Below are 25,144 nucleotides of genomic sequence, written 5' to 3' on the forward strand. Positions count from 1 at the left end.
ATTTCACCACCTCCTAATAGTGCCAACCTGGGACCAAGCCTATAACACAAGCACCTTTGAGGCACTGTCCAGATCCAAACTATAGCATGTAATTTTTTTCTCATAGCACTATTTATTTACTCTCGATGCAATACATTGTAATAAACGTTGATCAGTTGAAATTGCTTTCAAATTTTTAATGCTTATATTTTAGCATGAGTAGACATAACTTTCCAAGTGTCATAACATTAAGACATGTTTTGAAGAAAGAGGTGGTGAGCTCAGGTGTTTTTTAACTCTCAATGTTACATCAAATCAGTATAGTAGTTTTTCTCTGGTCATAGATCAAATTTCAAATTCCCAGCTTATTATTTTTTAAGGGAATTAGGCAAAAGAACCTATTAAAGCCTCTATCTGAGAAACAGGGTAAATAAAAGATGTACTTAGGAGTACTATTTCATTTCATATTACCATAACATTTTTTCTCCACATTTTTATTGGTGCACTACAGTTGTATATATTGATGGGATTTGTCGTTATGTATTTGTACATGCACACAATATAATAATATAATTTGCCCAATATCAGTCCCTAGGATTTTTGGCTGGGGAATCCTCCTCCCTCCAAACCTCCCAACATTTTGTCCCTTCCCTCTACTGATCTCCCTTTGATTTCTACGACACTCCTGCCCTACCATCATTTTCCTTTTTCTTCTCTAGTTTCCACACATGAGAGAAAACATATGACCCTTACATTCTGAATTTGACTTATATCATTTAACATGATGGTTTCTATTTCCATTCATTTTCCTGCAAATGCCATAATTTCCTTATGGCTGAATAAAACTCCATTTGTGAATATATACCACATTTTCTTTATCCATTCCTGCATTAAAGGACACCTACGCTGGTTCCATGGTCTGGGTATTGTGAAATGTGCTGCTATTAACATGGGTATGCATGTATCACTGTAGTAAGATGACTTTAATTCTTCAGGGTAACTACTGAGAAGTGGTATAAATAGGTCATATGGTGGTTCATCCAGTGAAATGTCTTAGCTTATGGTATAATCACATTATTAACCAGAAACAATCAATCCTGATATTGTACATCAGTCGAAAAATTTGAAAGTGCTACACTTTTTCTTTGTCTACAAAAGTCATATGGATAAGCTTGAAGGACTCTGGGCCAAGTTCCTTTGGAACTTAAACTATTGGTCATATCTTATCAGTAGAAAAGTATTATTATCACCCTTCTTTGATTAATACAAACATTTTGTCATTGATGTTATTTGGATTTCTATATTCTGAGTCATTAAAAAGATGAGTCAATTCATTCATTGTACTCTATGGCATAAACACAAACAAGATCAGTAGTTATGAATGGACTGAATTGTGTCATTCCAAAATTCATATGTTCAATCACAACCCCAAATGTGACTGTATCTGAAGACAGGACTGTATAAAAGGTATTTAGTGTTAAATTAGTTTATAAAGGTGGATTCTTGATCTGATATCTACTATTTGAAGATAGACTCCAGGAGAAACAATCCTGACAAAACCTTTTGAGGTATAGAAAAATAATTTCCATTGTTTAAAGTTCCCAGATAAAATTTTTTATTTTGGCCTAAGCACACTAACATAGCAGCTAAGAAAAAAAGATTACTGTTGCATATCATAGATTGGAATTATTAATACAAAAGTTATTAACAATTAAATGCTTATGAAAGTTACCTTTCACAATTAATTATAATTAGATGGTTAGAAATAAACCAATATTTACATGTATCATAAGTATAGCATTTGAAATGGTTTTAATATATGGACCATTTGCATAATTTTTTAAAGAAGTAAATATTGTGGATTTAAGATGTTTATAAGGATAAATGATTTTTTTTATAAACTGAAACATCTGTGCCTGAGACATCACCAGTCTACAATCAGAGAGTAATCAAAACTAGTTTCAGTGCTTTGAAGAAAGGGTATTTCAATTCATGGAAATTAAGAATGTCTGCTGTGGTAAGGGAACTGCTGTTTGGGTTCAATATTTTGCATTTATGTAGATCAAGAACCAGTCTCTTGAGTATAAAACTGCACCAATTTATAGCTTGAATTTTAATTAGTAAGTAAAATGTAGATTAGACAACATTCTTATATGATATATATGCTGGCTTACATAGTTAATATAGGAAGGGGTTCTTTTGCAGTCCATGTATACATGGACAGTAATGGGTATATTAGTATTTGGGTCACAAAGATATTAAGATAATAATTTGTACTAGAACTTCAGAAGCCCAAAATACACTAATGTATTATTTAAAAATTAAATGAAGAAATAGCAAAAACTGAGTTTTTTTAAGCTTAAATGTTTATTATGTATCCAAGTGTGTGTGTGTGTGTGTGTGTGTGTGTGTGTATACATTTTTTTAGAAAAAGCCATATGTATGTTACTATTAATAAAAGTGTTGATAAAATTGGAGCATTTATAGAAACATGAAGTAAGTTTATTAAAATAAGAAAAAAGTGAAATTACCCTATTCCTTAGGAAAAGAAATGTTCTTACAAAGTACATAAAAATATATGCAACTGGATTAGAAAATTGCTGATTAATTTGGTGACCAGGCCTTTGAGCCTTGGGACACATAAATAAATATTCTAAAAACTAAGATAGAAAAAAGTCTTTATTTTAACTATATTTTAGCCTTGAAATTGTACAATAAATGAGAAATTATTATTTTTGCATGAGGAAAAATAGCAATATGGATCATTAAGTATATCTAGTTCAGTCCATACAAAAACAAGGAGCAAAACTGATTTTTCTTACTTGGTGAATTTTTCTTTATAGTCTCTAATTTGGGGGCAGTTTTATTGAAATCTAATATGAATATAATATATATGTGTATATATACATATATATATAGCTCATGCATTTATTTAAATTTTGTAGATTATCGGATTGAAATGTTCTGTATCTTTAAAAAATCTTTCTCTAAGTAAATTAAAATGAGTTAATAGTGACCTAAAATTATGTTCTTCAAGTATCATCCAAAAATGTGTAAAAAAAGATGTGGCTGTATCATAGGATGATCAGAAGATAAAATTTCAGAAGTAGTTGACACAGAAACTGATTTTAAAGAGGTACTTAAAATGAATATATCAGGTAAGTTTGATTTTTTAATGGTTCCACACATATAAAGTTGGTGTTAATTAACATGGATAAATAGAAAATTCTTGCAAATAGCATGAGAATCAGCATCTGAATGCTTTTGACCTGACAAACCAGATTCAGATGAAAAGGTCATCTCCATATATGAATAAAGCAGACTTCAACTGTTTTTCTACTTTCAACTTTCCCCCTTTCTCCTTCTCTCCAGGCATGCACATAATTTTTGATTGCAGACTTCAGAGAACCCCAAATGGCCATTGACCTTATTGGCTGTGGGTTGGGGAATGACATTGAAAAAGGATTCAAAATTTCAAAAAAATATCCATAAAATATTCTATAAAGAATCTCAGAGCACTGATAGCATTTGTTAAATACATAAATTGACTGAAAGGGTGCCTTCATGATTTAGCAAGTTTAGGGTAGGCAGCAATTATAAGACAATGACCTTCAGAACTTTCACTTACTTTAAAATTAGGTATCTATAAGTTATTCATTAAGTCTTTATAGAATTGTTTTATAAAGAGAAATAAATATATGTGAATATGTGTATAGAGATAGAGATTTATCAATAAAACTATTCCAGAACATTAGCAGTTCTGGAATAGTTTAAATCAGGGTTATGAGAATTTTGTTAGAGTCTAACTTTTGTCCCCCAAATTTATATGTTGAAGTTCTAAATTCTAGTACCTCAAAATGCTAGCATATTTAGAGATAGGGACTTTAGATAGTTAAGTAAGATTAAATGAGGTCATGAATGGGCATGGTATGATACACATGACTATTTTGGGAGATGGACCTGTAACAAGGTAATTTCATTAAAATGAGGCCATTATAATGTGACCTAATCCAATTTGAATGGTGTCATTTTACAAAAAGAAGTTCATACAAAAGGTGATATCAGAGATGTGTACACAGAGAGGAAATACCATGTAATGACACAGTGAGAAAGCAGCCACCTGGAAGCCAAATAGAGACCTTTCACCAGAAGTCAAATCTGCTAGCTTAGTATTCTTAATCATTTTATTTGTCAAATTTTGTTTCATAAGTAAAGTCTTTGGGACAGAAAATAATGGACTGGGAACTCATGTCTCCTCCCCTTCACTTCCTAAGAGAAATTCTCTGCTAAAGGATTCTCATATCTAGCAGCCCTATCCCCCCACAGCCTTTCCTTTGCCAGTATGTTTACCAGGTACCTTATATTGCCACCATCCCCCTGAGGGCATGTCTTGAAGGATTATGGGCATCAGGAACCAACACCACAGGGTATCTCTGGCAAGGACTGAGTTAGACCACCCTATCTCATTTAATGTTGAATTTAATGGAACTGATCTTCTCACCCATCCACTTCTGCATACCAGGTGCATTTTGGTGTAGAGGATGCAATCTGTAGGCATTTAATCTGCACTGAATAGAAACAACATGCTCTAGAAAAGGAATATGCTTGCCTTAATTTTCCCTCCTGGTAGTCATGGCCATTTTATCACAATCCCATTCCTTGAAGGTTACATTTTTGCCACAATATGGGAAACTTCAATCACAATTTACCTAAATCATAACCAAGCTTATCTTTCAAGATGAAAGATGTGCTAATTAGGGTCAGTTTTTTTTCTGTGTTATCTTGTGTTTTGTGCTTTTCCCACTTATTTTCTGGGCTGAAATTTTATGATATTTGGGGTGACACTACTTGTTTACTTCTAATCTTCATTTCAGATATTTAAATATTATATCACTCCCTCCAGTATTTGTCAATTTGGGAATATTTTTACAACCTCTCAAAAGTGACATACATAAAAATGTCACAATGTACAATTATCAAATCACTTATTCTTATAAGTTTAGCAACAAAATCTGAGAAATGAGATTTATCAGATTTTGTGATGTGCATGCACGAATATGGCATAATGAATCTCATTATAATGTATAATAATAATGCACTGGTTAAAAATTTAAAAATCCATTTATGGAGGATCAATTTCATTAATTAACATTTGATTTTGACAGAAAAACAAAAGTATTCTCTAGTATTTTTTAATATCTTGAAAAGATAAAACATTTGTCAGAAAATTAGGAGCATTAAAATGTGCATACACACATAGTGAACAGATTCAGGAGCTATGGGAAAACCTGTGTCCACTATTTGTTAAAGAACGTGAGATGCTTATTGCTGCTCTAGTAAATGAACTAGCTTTACCATTTTTTTCCTTGCAAATTTTATGTAAATCCTTCTCATTAGTGGGATTTAATTCCTATCCTACATGCAGATAATTCTGAAAAATGTAGTACTCATGTTTTCATACACTGGAGTAAAAAGCAGAATTTAGGACTGAGGTTGGTTATTTAAAAATAAGAACAATAACCAGCATATCAAGGTAGTTATATGTTAAGATAAATTCTTTACAATTTCTGTCTGAGATAGAAAAATTCTCTTTCTTATGTGATAATTTGTAATAAAAGTGGCTAGATATATTACAAAAATCTTTGGTGACTTAATAAGTCAAATTTTATCTTAGAGAAAATATGAGCTTAGTAAAAGAGATCATATTAAATGATGAAAGGACAGTGCTAAATTTAAGTTACTGGAAAGGATAACGACAGATTAATTACTTCAAGAAATAGTGCTGATACTGTGGCTGAGACCTGGGAGGTTAACATTCAAATTCACAACAATCTCCCTGCTTGCAAAGACCTCCCTTCCTCTTCAGAGGTTTCAAGAAGCAAGTCAACAAATAAGTAAGATAATCTTACTTATGAGTAAATATTCAGAGTTAGATAGGATACTGTGTGGAAAGAGATGTGATTTAGATAAAGTGGTAAAAAAAAAAAGACTCACTGGTCAGTTTGACATTTGAGCTAGACACTGATCATACAATGAGAAAAAGGAAAGATGGTTTCAGGCAGAGAGAATAATAAATCACAGGCTCTGAGAAGTGAGGAAAATGTTCCTGTATTCAAGATACAGAATGAAAGTAACTGAATGTAATTGTGATTGGAAAATGCTAAGGTAGAGAACAAAATGATATCATAATGGATAGGAATCCAAGAATCACATCACGTAAGGGCTTGGCATTTGCATTGAGTTAGGAGAAAGATCCCTGTGATTAGTGAGGTTGGTTGTGAAAAGATGTGACAGAAAGTAAAAAAAAAAAAAGGCAGGTAAAAGTAACCTCACATAAGCACTCACAGATGCCTTTTGAATTGTTATTTTTACTTTTAATGTCTATGTTTATTGTTGGCTATTACTTATGCAGAATGGTGAGTGTAATTGTTGAAGCAGTTCAGCTGCAGCAAAATAACCGGAGGGTGATTCATGCACCCTCTGGTAATGAAAAGTATTCAGTAATAGCCTTTTGCTGCAACTTTTTTCCTGATAATCCTTCTTTTTCTGAACTTTCTTTTTCTTTCTGACTAGAGTTCCTGGGCTTCCATCAACACATGCCCTAACTCTTCTTGGTTCCACTGGGGTACCTTCTTCCCTAAGTAATTTACTTCTCATCCCTTCCATATTTTCGTCACAAAGACAATACAACATTTCAAGACAAAACAAGACACAAACATACTGTATCGATCTTCTCCATTTTCTCAAAATGGCCATTTTTCCTCTCGCCCTATCTGCCTATGGACGAGCAGATTTGTTCCTGTCCTATCTATGGACAGGCAGCTTTTTTTTTTTTTTTGTCACTTATCCCCAAGTGTCCCAGGGCTCCCTGTACAGGCCACCATCTTCTGCAGTTCGGCTGCAGCAAAATAACCGGGGGGTGATGAACAACTTGTGTATGTTGATACAGCAGGAGTGGGAGCCGTTTATTGTAGGACAACAGGGGTATTTATACATTCCACACAGCTTATCTTAATTAATATAAACTAGATACAGCAGTCAACCAATAAGGAATCTCCACACTTAATGGCTCCCTGGCATTACTTCTCAAACCACTCTCTCTGGCAAAGTGCCAGGAGCCATCCTGACTTGTTTACAGACTCTAACAAATTGTGGCATATTCATATATGCATCAAGATGTAACTGGATCAGTTTAATTTCCCCATATCTCCCTCACCCTTCCCTCTTCCCTCCACCTGATGACTTTCTTCTGCCCTTATGATCTCCCTTCTACTTCCATGACATCCATTTTCCTTGGTATTTTTCCCCACCTCTGGCTTCTACATATGAGAGAAAACATATGATACTTTTCTAAGTCTGACTGAGTTTGCTCAAAATCATGATCTTGAGTTCCACCCATTTTTTTTTCTGCAAATGTCATAAATAATGTCCATATACCACGTTTATATACCTAGACCATTTCCATATCTTGGCTATGATGAATAGTGTTATGATAAACATGGATATGCATGTATATCTAGATTATGCTGACTTTATTTTAGATAAATGTCAAGGAGTGGTATGGCTGTGTTACTGGCAAGAGTTGGGATCGGGTTCCTGTTCCACAGAGTGGAACAATGATCACCAGGTATCAAGTGAACAGAAAGGTAAACAAGTGAACAGAAATTTTATTTAAAAAAAATAGTGAAAGAAAAAGTTTCAGAACTCCCAGTGCAGTGCCTGGGAGAGACAAGAGTGCTGTTTTAAGTCTGAACAGCATTCTTACTTTTAAAGGCACATAAGAGAAATTGTAAAGCTCCTCTTGATTGGTTCTTGATATTTCAATTGGCCTGCAGGGGTGCAGGCTGGATTACTCAGTCACTCTGGGAGGTGAAAAGTCTCCCACTAGAATCACCCATTAAGCTCCAGTTACAACCTATTAAAAGCTTTTGCAGCTTGCATTTCTCAACTTCTCAAACTTCTGCCTGCAAAACACTTCCAAAGGTTTCTGAACTACCTGGTTAAGTTAGTCACAGTAACATCCCCACATCCCAGTACCAACTTAAAATGTAATCAGGTTTTGTATCACCATGACCAAAGTACCTGACAAGAACAACTGAGAAGGGGAACATTTATTTTGGTGCTCATGTTTTCCAAGTTCTCAGTCCATAAGTGGCTGACTACATTACTCTGGGCCCACCCCGTAGCAGCACATTGTAGGGGAAGGGCCCAGCAGAGGAAAGCTGTTCAGCTATTGGCAGGGTCAGGAAGCAGAGGGGGGGAAGGAGTCACAAAAAATATATATACCCTTTCAGATCATGACCTCAGTGAGCCAACTCCACCATCCATGCCCTACTTGCCTACATTTACCATACAATCAGTCCAGTCAGATTAGGATGGACTGATCAGAATATAACTCTCATCACCTAACCATTTTACTTCTGAATATTCTTGCATAAATTGAAGCTTTGGAGAGACAACTTACATATAGACATTTACAATATGGTAGTTCTATTTTTAGATTTTGGAGAAATTCCTGTGTTGATTTCCACAGCAGCTGTACCAATTTACATTTCAACCACCAGTGTATAAGAGTCCCTTTCCCCCCATGTACTCACCAGAATTTATTTTTTGTTTTGCATTTTTGATGATCACCATTCTAATTGCAGTGAGATGGAATCTCAGGGTACTTTCGATTTGAATTTTCCTGATGGCAAAAAATGTTGAGTAGTTTTTCATATAATTGTTGGCTATTGGTACTTTAATAAAATAACAGTAGAACAGTTTCAAAATTCAGGAAAGAGACAGACATTCAGATAATGGAGATATTTAATACCTCAAATAGAAGTAACCTGAAATGACCCTCTCCATGACACATTATAGATAATTGGATACTTTTCAAATAAATATGAGATCCCATTGAGTGATTTAAACATGGGTACAGAGGCAGGTATTACCTACTTGGAGATCATGTAAGAGTTGGAAAAGATAATTTCTGAAATGAAAGGAAAATAAGAATTTGGTATATTTCATGGATGGAAAAGTTAGGGAAAATATAAAATCATTACTAGATGATGATAATGAAAAAGAAAAGTGGGATCACTATCGTTTCTCTGTCTTGACTCTGCCACATCCACAAAAAAATATTTATAGCGCCTTTCCCAAGTCAAAATTTCATAAAGGTGTATCTGATTCATTACATCCAGGTCACATGACAAAGTCTCTTAACGCTATCACATGAGTAAGTTGGAAGGAAGTTAGGAACCTAAGCTTTGATGCCTCTTTTTTTTTAAAGTTTAAATTTGTTAATTTAAACTTTTGATGAAATAAATAGATATGAATTTTAACTAAATTCTCACTTGCCCTTTCCTTAATTTAAAGTGTCACTTTTGATGAATTGCTTACGATTGTATTTCCTTTTTGTGGTCTTAAGCATTGTATTATGTTTGCATGTTTTTTAAATAAATGGTTGTATTCCTTCATATAATTGGTTTTAATTTCAATTTTGGTTGTGCCACATAATTTCATTGTTTTTTTTTTGTTGTCAACTTTGTATAATTATTAATACCTTTGTTTATTTATTAGATAAAATGTTATCCCAAGTATCATATAAAAAACAACAAGTTAAAAATATTGGAAATAAAACTGTAAACTATAAAGCAATCTGTATAGATACTCTGAGAACAGAATAAAAAGATCATAATGTATGTAAAAGGAAGAAAGATTTAGGTCAGGTTTTTAAAGAAAAAGCCACATATATACTTATAGAACATATAACATGATAGAACTCTAAAGCAATTATTTAAAACTTTGTTCCATGTTAAACTTAATATAATGTTCAGTCTTATTATTGCTAATCTAACATCACCTTACATTAATTTTGCCCTACTTTGCATATGTCAACATGCCAAGTACTAGAAAGAAAAGTGATATTTCCTCTGAAATCAGGCGTGGAAGATAACTTTCCTTGAGTAGCATGAACTGCATTTATTTTTGAGGATTTTGCTGTCAAGTCTTTCAATCTGAAACATGAAAGGACCAATCTAAATTAAATCTTGATGGAAGACACATGTAAGCAGATGTTAGAGGAGACTCAGAGTAGAGATCCATTTTGAAAATATATTAAAATGTTTTAAATTTGTATTTGTTTAGAGCATAAATGAGAAATTCCTTTTTTTAAAAAAAAGTAATCCCTTCTGCTTGCCTAGCAGTTTATATTTTGAAAGTCTTTATGCCTATAATATTTCATGAGTCTCAGAATACTGCTTTGAGGTAAACGAGGCAGCTGCTTTCCCCAATCATGTGAATGAAGTAGGAGCCAAGTAGATAAGACATTTGCATATGTCTCCTATGTAACAAAAGTGAACCCACACACTTACCTTTGATTCTCTTCCTTTTTTTTTTTCTATACCGTGTATTAAACATAGGGTCTTGTTCATGGTAGGTAAGCACTCTAACCATAGAGTTACATTGCCAACATGATTCTTTTCTTTAAATATCTCAGCATGCCATGTAGCCTTGCCATTGCCTTTTGCCAATAAATAAATAAATAAATAGATAGATAAAGAAAGAAAGAGTGAGTTGATCTAGGCTAATCAATAGAAGGTTAATTGTGATTTTTAATCTTAAATATAAAACAAAACACACCAGTGTTGTCTGACATTATTATTCATTGAGATAGAAAATTTTGTCTGAGGAAATTTTTAGAAAACATGAAACAACATGAGTTATCATTTATTAGGCACCAACTATGAGCCAGAGATTGTCAATGGGTAATATTATTTCCTTTTTAAAGATTAGGAAATACAGTCAATGTCCCCACTCTATCTGTCAAGGCTGTTAATTTTAATCCATAGAAGCCACTCTGGCTAGTTTAAGAAACTTATTTAGGATATTAATAATTTCCTATCTCTCTGAAAGGAGCAGTTAATGAGTCTTTTTTAGAGGCCAGATTCCATTTAAGCAGAAGAAATAGAGGTCACCTGGGATGTTGCCAGTGGGATCACTATCATCTCTCTGTCTTGACTCTGCCACATCCACAAAAAAGAAAATATTTATAGTGCAAGTCTCTTAGCTTTATTGCATGAGTAAAGTTGGAAGGAAGTTGGGAACCTAAGCTTTGATGCCTCTTTTTTTTTTTTTTTTTTGGTGAAAGCAGTATTTATAAGGAGGCAAATTCCCTAACTAAAGGACTGCTAACTAATTCCTTCATGCTAAAAACATGACACATGACAAATATTTATACTATACCATTGTGGTAGATTTAAAAAATGGTCTTGATTTTTTTCTTTTTTTAAACATATGCTCAGGCTTCTTCAACATAAACATTGCAGCTCTTCTAATAAGAAGCTGGAGTTTCTTTCTCCTGACCTTGAATCTGGACAGGCCTCTGACCTGCTGGAAAAATGCAAGGAAGAAGTGGCATGTGTTAGTTCCTTTACTGGGCATCAAGAGGCTTTTTCTACTTCTTATGCCTTTCTGAGAACCCTGATGTCCCAATGGGAACATACATGTTTTGAATTTTGAAAGAATAATGAAGTCCATTTGAACTAGTGTTGTCACAGCCAAGGTCCAGACACCAAAGAGCCAAGCAGGAGCCTTCAGGCAGCCTGCAATTGATGGTGGATGTACGTATAAGGTTCTTGGAATATCCAAGTTGTCTATATCAGAACAATAGACAATTGTCTATTATCTATATAGACATCCAAATTGTCTATGCAAGTGAACCTGTAAACCATGAAGTCACATATGCTTGCTATTTTAAGCTGTTCAAATTTAAGGTGGTTTGTATACAGCAGAAACTATCTGATCGATTTTCAAAACAAGTCATTTTCACAAGATGTTCCTGTGTATAACAGGTTTTGCAACTTCAAACTCTTTGGTAGGTAGATGTGAATAAGGTGAATTTTTTGACTGCACTGCAGGTAATTTGTTTGGATCTTCAAATGCACCTGTGGCACCCTGCACAGAGGTGCTTATAGCTCCTTGTGCACTTGATTGTCTTAAGAGATAGTAAAAAAGGGAGTTCCTGCCTATGACCTCAAATTACTCTAATGCAAATATTGCTTTTATCATGGCCTACAAATGTAAGTTGATGTATTTATTTCCTCATTCTCATTTAACTATGCATACTGTGTATTGCAGAGACCTGTTCTTATCTGAATAGCCCCTCAATGGTTGTTTATTATAATATTTGCCACATAGTAACCTTCCTCTGACAGCAGGGTAACACAGCTTAATGAAATACTTGTAAAAAGTGATGAACTGCACAGAAGAAGTGTGCATTTGAATTCTAAATTATGCTTCTTACTAACAACATTGAAACTTGTTTTTCTCACATGTAGTTGTGACTTTAGTGAGCCTTCAACATCATTTGGTCACACTTTACGATCTGTGAATGATTCTCACACACAATATCTAGGTATGATACTTTGTTGAAGCTGGCCTTACCAGTTTGGGAATTAAAAGAAAAAGTAATGGTAATTACTAAAATCTTTTTCAATATTTTCTCCTGAGTTTATGATGATCATTATATTTTAGAACCTTTTTTTCCCCTGGCATTATTTAGACATTATTATTTAATCGCATCACATTATTATGGCATATGTTGCACTCAATGTATCTAAGTTCTCTTCAGTTAATTCTTATATCTGAGATCATGCTGAGCTGATGAATCACACATTTTGAAGCTAAAAGGAAATTTCAAATTAATATATATATATATAAAATTCTTAATATAATGTTCTGAAAGTTGTAACTAGTCAAAAATACTAATGAATTAATCAGTAGCCAATAGACATTAGTTGTTATTTTTATTACTAGTATTAAATCTCTCACTTTAAAGATGAGAAAACTATAGGTTATACATAAATATTGTCAGTGACATATGACTTCATAAAATGCAGTCTTTTGTAATCTGGAAATATTGTGAAAAAACTCCTTTATTCACATAGAAAGAATAAGGATGAGAAATAAGGTTGTGTCCCTTATACTGATAGTTTATTGAGATGGACGCCTATAAAAAAAAAGAAAATATGCCATCTTTCCTTTTCAGGTGGGTCAGCCCTTAGTGACTCTTTGCTAACCAGATCAGTATTCTGATTAGGAGGAATGTGTGTGTACTAGTGTATACACTAGAAAAAGCAGGAAGGTACAGAATTTGACTATCCTGTACAATTAAGAAATGATGATTTTGAAGAGCTCAGTGGAAAATCAGCACAAAAGAAAGGAGGCAAAAGAATAGGAAGAAAAGCGTAGATAGAAAGACGAAAAAGAGAAGAGGAAGGGAGGAATACAGACAGAAAGGGCAATGCAAATTAGACTGTGAATTCTGGAGGTGAGACTGTCACCTCTCCTCTGTCTCCTCTAAACAGGCTGTGCAGAGCTCCTCTTCTGACTGTCTCCTGCTTCCTTTACTAAGCTGATTCTCATCTCCATTTGGACACTTTAAAAGACACCTTAAGCAGAACACATCTGAGACCTAACTCTTGACCCTACCATTCTGGTCTCTGCTGCAAAGTTGATCTCAAAAAATTATCTGTGGATCAGGTTATTAATAGCTTCTTGGCCTCTATAGTTCTTTTTAAACATCATCATGGTGTTTGATTTCCTCTAAAAATGGTATAAATGTAACTACCATATTTATTTACTTGCATACTTATTCTGGTTTTAGTCCTCTCACTAAAATGTAAGCTATATATAAATGGGGACTTGTAGATTTGGTTTACACTAGTATTGTATGATCTACAACCATAGTGCTTCAAAAATCAATATTTGGTAAATGTTGAGTACGTTTTTGAATAAATAATCTGCTCCCCAAATTTAGTTCTCTTGCGTCATTTTTTTGTCTCACAGAGTGACATCACCAAGTATCTAATTTTGCAGGTGCTATGCATATAATAATCCTTAAAGAAATCTCTCAGTCCCTAATTTGCATAACAAAATATTCACACTTAGTATTAAATTTTGCCTATTACTTTTTATGTATTCTTAAAATCAGTTTAATTCTCCTCATTTCCACAAGCATTACATTAGCATAGATACTGTCAACTCTACCTTGACTGTGTCTTCTACAATGTCTTTAATGGTGAGTACATATCCTCTCTTGACTGGTTCTGACAAAATTTCCATACTTCAGAGTCATTTTAGGGAAATGCAAATATGATAATATCATTCCTATTCTACCTCATTCCTACCCCTCAATAAGGAGAATGAGAAGTGAAACTTAATTTTTAAATAAATAAACACTTTTATTATCCATTATTGATCTGCTCTGTAAGAAATCTCCTACTTCAAATAGCAACAACTTCTTTGCCATTTTTTCCATGTTTTTCTCTTCTCTCTCTCTGATTCTTGAATATCAGATCTCAGATGCACAAAATTGAATTATTTATGAGCTCTGCTTTTTAATATATCTCAGTTTGGGTTCATGAATGACTCTTTGTTTTATATTTTAAGTCTTTTAAATAATAAAGTCTTTCTAATGAATTACCCAATTTAAGAACTAGAACACAAACACATTTTATATGTATGTGCTCTTTTCTTGTTATTAATTCACCTCCTTCAAACTAAGGTGACTACTACCATGAAACTCAACATGTGTGCTCATGTGTATGTTTGCTATGCTAACCAATTCTGGCCAGAGACCTGCTTTTTACAGTGAATTAATTTAATCATGACCCAAAGGTCAATTTTAAGGTACTCTAAAAAGATAACATAATTTTCTGGTTCCATGGAAATCATTTTTGCACCAAGTAGTACATTGGTAAGGTACATTTATATTTTTACATATATCTTAGATTATTCATTTTTACTTATCTTCATTCTACACTTTATTGATATATCATTGAATGCTATACTATACCTTATTATTTCTATTCACTCTGAGTCCACCTCAGTTCTTCCACCACACTCTCCTTTATCCCAATACACACCTCGTTAAGTCTGAACATGGACTCTTCTCTTGGATCTCAGGCAAATCTTCATTTATCAGGGAAGCATGCTTTGCTTTACCTCACCATCTTAAAAATGTTGCACTTCCCAATTTAAGAACTTGTGGATGGGTTTGATTTCTTGATTTTTTCATTAGTATTTTTTCCTTCATCATATAATCTCCATGGGGGAAAGACCACAGCTTTATTTTTCTTTTTCTCCTGAAGATTTATTCCCAGCATCTAATACAATGCTTGGAACTTAGTGGATGCCAAGTCATATTTGTTAACTGAATGGATGCACTGAATATTTCTTACTCATATTACCATAAGTTCAGGTACATTCTCCTAAAATAACACAAAATATTATTTTACACTTTATTTGGGTACAAAATCAAATGAGCCAAATTAAAGATGTGACAATATGGAAACAACTGACATCTGGGCTATGGCCAATGCTAATTATAATAACATGAATAAGGATCACATAGAGCCCAATAGGAACAGATGAAAAGCAATCTTACTTGTTAGGTTTGCAAATGTTCACAAAACTGATCTGGATTAAATGTTGAGAATTGTAAAAGCTGAGTAGAAATTAGCTACCCAATTTTTTTATTTTTGAAAAATTCAAAGACTGAACTAAATTATTTCTTAAAAGTATTTTTGAAGATTACATTTTGTTTTATAAACATTAATAAATCCATTTATAATAATATTAGTTTTTCATCTTTATCAGTAGTTTCTTATGAGTAACAAAGTTTTATCAATGAACTATAAATTATCATTGGGTTGAATAAACACATAGGATCTGTTGTTCTGATTCTATTATACCAGACAGGACATACTAACTTAAGGTAATCTTGTTCTAGCATTTCCTAAAGTTTTTTTTTTTTTTAATCATCATCGCAGTGTCAGACGAACATTAAATATTTGTCTAAAGAATATAACAGGGCTGGAGGTGGGGGTTGACTTCAGAGGTAAAGCATAAGGCCCTGGGTTAGATTCGCAGGAAGATATAGATAATAGAACTATCTATCTATTTATCTATCTATTTATCTGTATCTATATTTATATATAGAGAGAGTGAGTGAGAGATACAGTATGTGTTTGTGTGTGTGTGTGTGTGTGTGTGTATATAATTTTATTATTGATTTTTTTTCATTATAGTATCTATGCCATTGAAGTATGGATCAGCCTATGATATCTTGCCTACTTTTATTGGTATGTTAGCTAAAAATTCATTTTTTTTGGTATTAGGGATTGAACCCAGGAGCATTTAACCACTAAGCCATATTCCCATCCTTTTTATTATTATTTTTTTTTAATTTAGAGACAAGATCTTGCTAAGTTGCTCAGTGCCTCACTAATTTGCTGAGGCTGGCTTTGAACTTGTGATCCTCCTGCCTCAGCCTCCTGAGTCAGTGGGATTATAGGCATGTATCACAGCTCCTGGTTTAAATATTTGTCTTGAAATCCACAGAATAATGTGGTACCAGTTGCTTTTAGCAAAGTAATTGATTTTGATCAATTGTTTTGCAAGCCAGTTCTGAAATTCAGTTTTGTTTTTTTCTGCTTATTTACCACACACCTATGATATTTACCCTCACAAATTTGGCCACAGATAAGATGAGATTTTGTCTTTGTCTCCTTTAAGAAAAAGAGAATTCCTAAGAAAAATCAAGAAAACACAAAATTTAAAAATGTCTGAAAATATATGATTAATATTAAACTAAATTATGTAATTTCTAAAATATTTGCTTAAGTCTGAAAACATATGATTAATATTAAACTAAATGACATTATAATTTGTGTGACTTTGTTTGCTTTTATAATTTACTAAGTTCTTGAAAGCATCATCAGGTGTATTGTCATAAAGTTGAAGGCATATGCCTCCCTGTACCTCTGTTCAATTCTGTTGAGTTTACTTGCAGTCACCTGCTCTTACCACTAGATGGTGGTAAACACAGAAAGGCAGTCAATGCACCCCTGGGTAGGAAACCACAGGATGAGCAGGCCCAGAAGTGAAGTTTAGGGGCTTATTGGACACAACATAATAAATAAATTATTAAAATACAAAGAATAACTTCTTGAACTCAAAATTATGAAATATTTTCTCATTCTCCTTCAAGTATCTCAATAGAATTATATACTTTATATTCTTTCAAACTTAACTGTGAATTAAACTTTCAAAAAATTAAAATGTTACCTAATTTTCTCTTTGATTTCTACAATTGCATCATGGCATTTGGGAAAAAAATCATTTTTTTAAAAATAAAATATGCTGTTTTAATTGCTAATAAATTTCAGAAATCAAATCATTTTTTTTTTTTTTTGTATCCCTCACAGTAATTATTACCAAGGGACAAACACACCCAATTCTTCACAATGCTTGTTGAAAAATATGATGCTTACTTCTGTTCAAAACAGATTGGGTCATCTCACTGTAGAGTCCTTTGAGTATTATTTCCAGGAAATTAAGTGTCTCTAAGAAAATTACAGAGGCCAAATCTTGGAAGAGGTGACCTCATTATGTCCCCAGTTTATTCTTCTGTGGCATGTGTGCTATCATTTGTTGGATCTTTTCTTAGAATCTATCAAGTGCTTTTCTGTCGTGCTGCTGTTCAACCTCAAAGCTTCAGTGTTGGCTGTCCTCTTTCTCAGCTTTGTCACTTTGCAATAGTGGGTTTTGTCTTTCTTTGATGGGTGTCCTTAGCTAAGTATAATAAGAATGAAGTCTCCCACACAGCTCTTCTTCATGTCTCCTGCATAGCTCTACCATAAGTTCTTAAAGGAAGTAGGAGGTGAGTGGGTGAGTTTTAATGAATGTCATCTGTAGCCCCATACGTTACAGAATAATATGCAGAAAAAGGAACACTCTTTTGAGTTTTGCAATAGTCAAGGAAGCAGCAACTTGCACAATGATACATCCACTTTAAACCCAGAAAGCATGAGAAAAGGTGTTTTGCTTATCCAGTTTCTTTCTTTGGTCAATCTTTCTTCTAATTCCATAAAACAGAGTTAAAAGAATGGCATATACATTTCCTTCATGAGGCTTAAAATTCATCATGTTAGGAGCTTTAAAATTTGCAACCTTTTCACGCAGAGTAGGAGTTAGTAAATTTAAGACCCACGGGTCTAATTTGTTCTGCTGTCTGTTTGTAAAGAAAGCTTTTAAGGAAAAGAACCATACCCATTTATTTATGTATTGTGTATCACTACTTTCTGTACTGTAATAGCAGAAATGAAAAGCAGTGACTGAGATCATATGGCTGCAAAACTTAAAATATTTGTTCTATAGCCCTGTAGGGAAAAAGTTTGTCTATGCAGATTTCATGTTTGAAAAATACTCAATAAGTAAATTAATGAATAATATCACCTCTATTAATGCCTGACCTTAAAATGAAATGCTGCTCATTAAAACTGCATCAAGGCTTAAAGTGAGACTAAATGTGAATTGCTTTACTTGATTTAATTAGCTAACTAAAATAACCAGGGTTCCTTTTTTTAATAGATTGTTTTGAAAACACAAACTTTTGAGTCTTTTAATTACCTTATCAAATTTCTGATTCATTTTTGTATCATATGGACTAAATGTTCTATCATATGGCAATGTGTTACTTAGGTTGCAAATTCCATGAACAAATACTAACAATTTCTTAACAAAAATTGTCCCATAATCAAGACAGATAAACAATTTTTTGAATATACTTTATTTTAGAGCAGTTTGTTTATATTCACAGAAAAATTGAGCAAAAGGTTTCAGTAAATTCAGTGTCTCCCTTCTTATGCAGGCACCCCATTATCAATATCCCTAATAAGAGTAATACATTCATTATAATTGATGAACCTGCACTAATGTATTATTTTCACCCAAAGTCTATGGCTTACTTTGGCTTATCATTTTGATTTATGGTTTACTCTTGGTGTTTTACTTTCTGTGAATTTCAACAAATATGTAAATACATACTCAAAATTAAAATACCAAAGAAAAGTTTCACTGCCCTAAAAATCCTCTGTGCTTCACATATTTATTTCTTCCTCCTCCCAACCATTGGTAACCACTGATATTTTTTACTGTCTTCACAGTTTTGTCTTTTCCAGAATGTCAACAAATTAGAATCATACAGACTGTAGACTTTTCAGAATGGCTTCTTATATTAGTCAGTTTGTATTGCTATAACAAAATACCTGAGGATGGATACATTATAAAGGTTTTTTGTTTTGTTTTGTTTTTGTTTGTTTGTTTGTTTGTTTTAGCTCACAGATTTAGAGACCCAAGAGCAAGGCACCAGTGCACTGGTGAGGTCTTTCCTACCCTCTTCAAATCATGGTAGAGCAGTGAAAAGGTGATCAGCTGTGTGCAGAAGGGGCAAAGCATGTGGATGATTTTGCTTTATAACAAGATACTCTCATAAAATTAATGAAATCTGGAGCCAGCATTAATACCTTCTGAGTCAGTGCACCCATGGCCTAAATACCTCCCACTGTTTACAATGTTACATCACCTCAACACTGCCACACTGTCACATGAGTTTTTGGGATACACACTCAGACCACATCCAAACCATATGACTCTTTACATTTTCTGGATATTTCACAATTTGTCTCTTCATTCACCTGATGAAGGACATTGCCATTGCTTCCAAGTTTTGGCAATTACAGTTAAACTGATTTAAATGTCCTCTTGCAAGGTTGTTGTGTAAATGTAAGTGTTCAGTTCATTTGTATGGATACCTAGAATGGTGATTGCTAGATTATATGGTCCCATGATTTGAATGCATTTCTCCAAAATCATGTTTTGGAAACTTAATCACTAAAGCACCATGTTGGGAGGTGGGCTCAAATGCCATCTGGTTAAGTCTGAGGCCCTCAGCCTTATGAGCCAATCAGTGCTAATTATTAAAGTAATTGAGGCTTGTGTGCTCAGTCTTCACTCCCTCACACATTCTCTCTTGCCCTTCTGCTTCCCACCATAGGGTGACCCAGCATGAATGCCCTTACCAGATGCTCCACTTTGATCTTGCCATTTCCATCTTTTTGAATTCTGAGAAATGCATTTCTTTTCTTTACTCACTACCCAGTTTCAGGTACTGTGTTATAGCTGCACAAAATGGACTAAGACATATGGAGGGTAGGTTTATTTTCTAAGAAACTGCCAAACACCCTTTCAATATGTCCATACTTCTTTGCATTTCCACTAGTGATGAATGGGAGTTACTGTTGTTTCACATTTTCTCCAGCCCGTGGTGTTGTCCATGTTTTAGATTCTCACTATTTTACTAGGTTTGGTTATGTTTTTAACTATACGATTTTGTAATTCTTTTCAATTAAAAAATAGGCTCTGAATATTTGGTAACATGATAATATGTATAATATTTCTCAAAATAAATTGATTATTGAACCATTTTTTCCATATGATAGCTTATGAAATGAATGTTCCTGCGAAACCAATGATAGCTATGTTTTGTCTCTAGTGCTGAGCCTAGCCTAATTCTTGATACCTAGGATCTATGTGTGGATATTTGCTGAATAATTGAATACTTGAGGTTGGAGCTCATGAAGCTTGGATGAATTCAGATATAATGGGATAATATATGATACTTAGTGGAAAAGAAGGTACCAGTTGCATACAAGGAAGAACTGAGGTTTAAAGTGAAGCTATTATGTGAATATTCTGTTTTAGCACAATAGGTTAATTAAATAGTTAATTCTGCTACTAAAATAGAAACAGACATATGAGACCAATTAATTGCTTTTTTAATGAGGTCATATATTTGGCCAATATCTCACTGTAATTCAGTATTTTTTGGCAGCCAATAGTTGCTGATAGTAGTTTGCTTTGTCAGAACTGTTAGCAAACTGTGGTATTAAAAGAGATTTATTTGGTGAGAGCTGGGTGAATCTGTAAGAAATAAGCAGACCATCCAAGCTGTTGTCTAACACAGGAATTTGGAGAGACTTTTCTTTATCCTCTTGGCTCAAAGTACAATTTGTCATATTTTGAGTATGGTCGTAGCAAACTTTTCTAAATGTATCTCATATAATTATCCATTTTAGCCAACATTTTATTTAGAAAAGAATGTTTATATAACTTTGTATTTGGCTTCTTATATTCATTTAATATAAGAATGTTGTGGAAGCAAGCACTTTCTCAGTTCCTATTTTAAATGGCAAATTCATGAAATTACATTTTACAAATGAAGAAGCTAAATTCTGGAACAGGTTTCAATGAAATTTTAACTCTAACAATATGAGGGAGAATGTTGCTTAAGATCTCAAATACTAAGTTGCCTTTTAATCCAAACTTGTGCGATGGTTCAATTTTATTTTTAAAATTTTTGTAGTTATTTCCATGTTCAGTGTTTAAAGACTCCTAAGTGATTTAACCTTTGTTCTTGCTTAACTTATTAAAAGAATTATGGGAGTACTTCTTTCTACTGTGAAAATTTTACAAATATACCAAATGTGATAAAGAGTTATTGAATATTTATAATTTTACATTTGCTGCTAGAATGAAAATTTACGTAGGTGTAATTTTGATTTTCATAATTCTTATATTGATACTGATGTTAGGTTATTAAAAATATATTACATGGTCAGGAAAAATTTCTGATCTTATCTTAGAATTTTGAAGCATACAACATGTGTGAAATAAAATCCTTAAAATAAAATTTTGTAAAAGTGATCTGTTAATCATTTTAGAAAACTTGAATACTTTCTTAAGGGAAAAATTATATAAATGACTATTAACCACTAAGAACTTGCCTGGAAATAATGCCAGAGAGGAAGAGATAAGGCTTTGTGTTTTTGTTTTCTGTGCCATGAAGGAAGTTTTGAAAAAAAATATATATTATCTCTCTCTCTCTCTCTCTCTCTCTCTCTCTCTCTCTATATATATATATATATATATATATATATATATATATATATATATATATATATATATCTCAGTAAAGGTTGCCAGGAGAATTAAATTGGTTTGAGTTGGGATTTTAAACTTTGTCTATATGGACAGTGTCTTGTGTAGGTATAACTAAATTTAAAGATGACAAATTAGGAACTTGTTACAAAGTTCCATGGGACTTATGGAACTAGATCATAATACGTATTGTGTACAGTGGTGGGGGAGTCTTAAGATGGTTAGAAAGAATGGAAGAGAAAGAGTAGTCTTGTTCTTGCTCAGAAAGTAAGGAATATGAGAGCAAAGTGAATAATCAAAAGTGTGGCCTATAAGTTGCCAATACTGGAAATGGAAATGGGAAGGAAATCTGAGGCAGTAGCTGCCTTTAAGGAAGAATAAAGAAGATTGTAAAGGAGAGAAACAATTAGAGATATTTCTCATTAAGTGGCATCCAGGGACAGCACACAAATGAGTCATGTACAAATGGAAGTAAAGAACATATTGTGATGCGCAGTTGCTACCTCTGTGACTGTGAGACAGATATTTGGTTCAAAGGAGTACCTATATCCTGCTGTATCATTAGGATAATTTAAAGGGACTCAGATACATATGTATCTGAATATAATTCAGATATATGGTTCAATGCCTAACTTAAGACCTATTACTGAACTGTGGTACTATTAATATGATATCACATGGTAGGTTTTAGATTGTCTCACATTTAGTGAACTGATCAATATTTATTTTTGATGATAATCACTTATGTTCTCATTTTATTTTCTTATTAAAAAGAATAGAACAGGGCAAATATAATTTACTTTTTTTACCCATAATCTCAATTTGCTATCTTTTTTGGTTAATTTTTATTTATCTGGACTCACATTGAAGCAATTGGGAAAAATAATAAAATATGACATATATGATGACATGGTGTCTTTTTTCGGATCTAGCCACAAATCCATCTAAAATTATGTATTCGTGTATTTCCTGCAACATGAACTTCAGTCAACAGTAGAAGGGACACAGTTCTTGATAACACACTCAGAAATCAATTGATTTTGTACATTTATAGCAACCATACATACTGGTTTAACTAAATTTAGTTTATATTCCCAAATGCCAGGCTAAATGGGACATTGAGTCTACTGGACTTAGGACAGATCTAGGTACAGTTCTATCACCCAGTCACTATAAAACCAAATAGTAATAACTACAATAACAACTTGGATAATGTATCTCTTGGGGGGGGGCAGATAAATCTATTTTGCACTATTTCAAATTTGTATTTTGTGTTTTCCTAAATTTCTTCCTCATTTTGTTTAGCAATCATTTTAAAAATCCTTACAGTACCATTTTATTAACATTTATCCAGAAAGCAATTCATTTACTATTACATAAAATATATTTTAGGGGTACCTAACAAAATTTATGTTTTACATAAGTAAAATATGTCTTAGAATTAAAATAATAAGATATAGCACAGCAAAGAGGTTATCTTGATTTTGTTATATGAGTATATGTGTGTATGAAATGTAGATTATTATATTCATTACCACCTTTTATGTGATGGTTATAAAATATATAAAATTAAAGAGAAACTTTTAAGAGGCAATACTTCTGGCAAATGGGAGGAAACAAATATGGATAGAGACGAATAATTAACAGAAATGTGTGGGTGTATGTATGTACGTGTCTTCTTGTGGTGAGCTTGGTGGGTATGTGTGTGTGTTGCCCAGAACCCACCCTTCCTTTCCTGGGTAAATTCTCTATTTGTCCCCAAACTTCCTTAGAAAAAATCCACAAGCTCTGAGACCAAAAAGGTCTCTGGGATTCTGTGTGCTAGGTAAAACCAGCCACCATAACCTTTAGTTCCCTTTGTAGAAGGCAGGAGGCAGGGAGGGAAAAGTCCTGTATGCTGTGAGATAAAGTATGGTGAACAACAGGAAAGCAGGAGCTCATGGGCTTGTGAGGTTGATGCTGAGATTTAGAAACTTCCCTCATGCCACAGTGTCTCACAGTAATCTGCCTTGAAATTCACCAAAACTAATCCAATTATACCATTTATCTCTTTGTATCTTGCAAACTCTAGGAGACCAATGCTCCAAAGTCATCCCTCCCAAATTGCACACTCATCTCTCAGTAATTCATTTAATCTGACCTCATTTTACAGCATTCCCTGATTCAGTAAACCTTCCAAGGTCTTCCCTGTGTCTTCTGTTGCCTCACCTGCACAATTCCCTCTAGCTTACACTTTCCTCCGAATATTTCTTTTGTAATTGGCTGTAACCCTAGCTGTGCAATCTCTTCTGCACACTGTGGTTTCATTTCAGGCCTCCCAAGTAACATGCTCACATCCTAATACTGGCTGTTTCCCTTTCCACATCCCTAATATCAGAGTCTTTTTCGTTATTCTTGTCAATTCAGACCAGTTTTTCTCCCTCTGTTCTAATCTCTCTAACTTGGAATAACAAGTCCTCTGACCTTGGCACTCACTAGTGTCCTTTTCGCACATATCTAGAGATTATGAGGCTCCTCTAGCTCATTTCTTGAAGAGTTTAGCTCTGGGCTTAGTGTCATTCTCTACAGTACTACTTCTGTCATAAGCATTAAGAATCAACTGTCCATAGACAGACTGTCCAAATCATAGTTTCTTAGTAGCTTGACCTCGTCTCCTTCAAAATCCTTACCCTTCATGCTTTCACAGACAATAGTCCCACATCATACTGTGATGTTTTCGTTTCAAATAACTGAAAACTTTCTGAAATCTGACTATGACATTTTGAGTTTAATATTTGATTCTAAACTGTTTATTCTTTGATCTAAATTAACATAATTTATTGATGAACTTTTACTTACATTCATCAATCTCAATTTCTATTCAATGCTAATAGAATGTTTTTGCTTACATATTACCAGTAATACATCTGTGTTATCCTCCAACTATTAATTCTCAGTATTAATCTTATTTGAAATTTCATACTAATTGTGCTTATTTATTATTTCCTCATTCTTATTATTTACTATTTACTTTTCTTCTAGGAAGCCAACTTCTGATTTTTTTCTGTTCCCTTTATGGCTGTTCCTTCTTGTCTTCTTTGCAAGCACCTCCTCATCTCCTAAACCTCTAAGTTTGAAGTACATCCTCACCCCTCACAGTTATCTCATCTTGTTCCAAAGCTTTAACATTGTGTTCACTCTCACTTGTGTCTCTTCCCTAAGGCTCTGCTCTGAATTTTGGACTTAGCTAACATTTTCACTGGGAAATTTAATTGACCTTTTAACCATTATCATGTATTCCACACTCAATTCCTCATACATTTTTTTTTCACTTCCAATGTCTTTGTCTTAGACCTCC

The sequence above is a fragment of the Spermophilus citellus genome (genome assembly GCF_964194105.1).
Source record: "Spermophilus citellus genome assembly, chromosome: 8".
NCBI classification, from domain to species: Eukaryota; Metazoa; Chordata; class Mammalia; order Rodentia; family Sciuridae; genus Spermophilus; species Spermophilus citellus.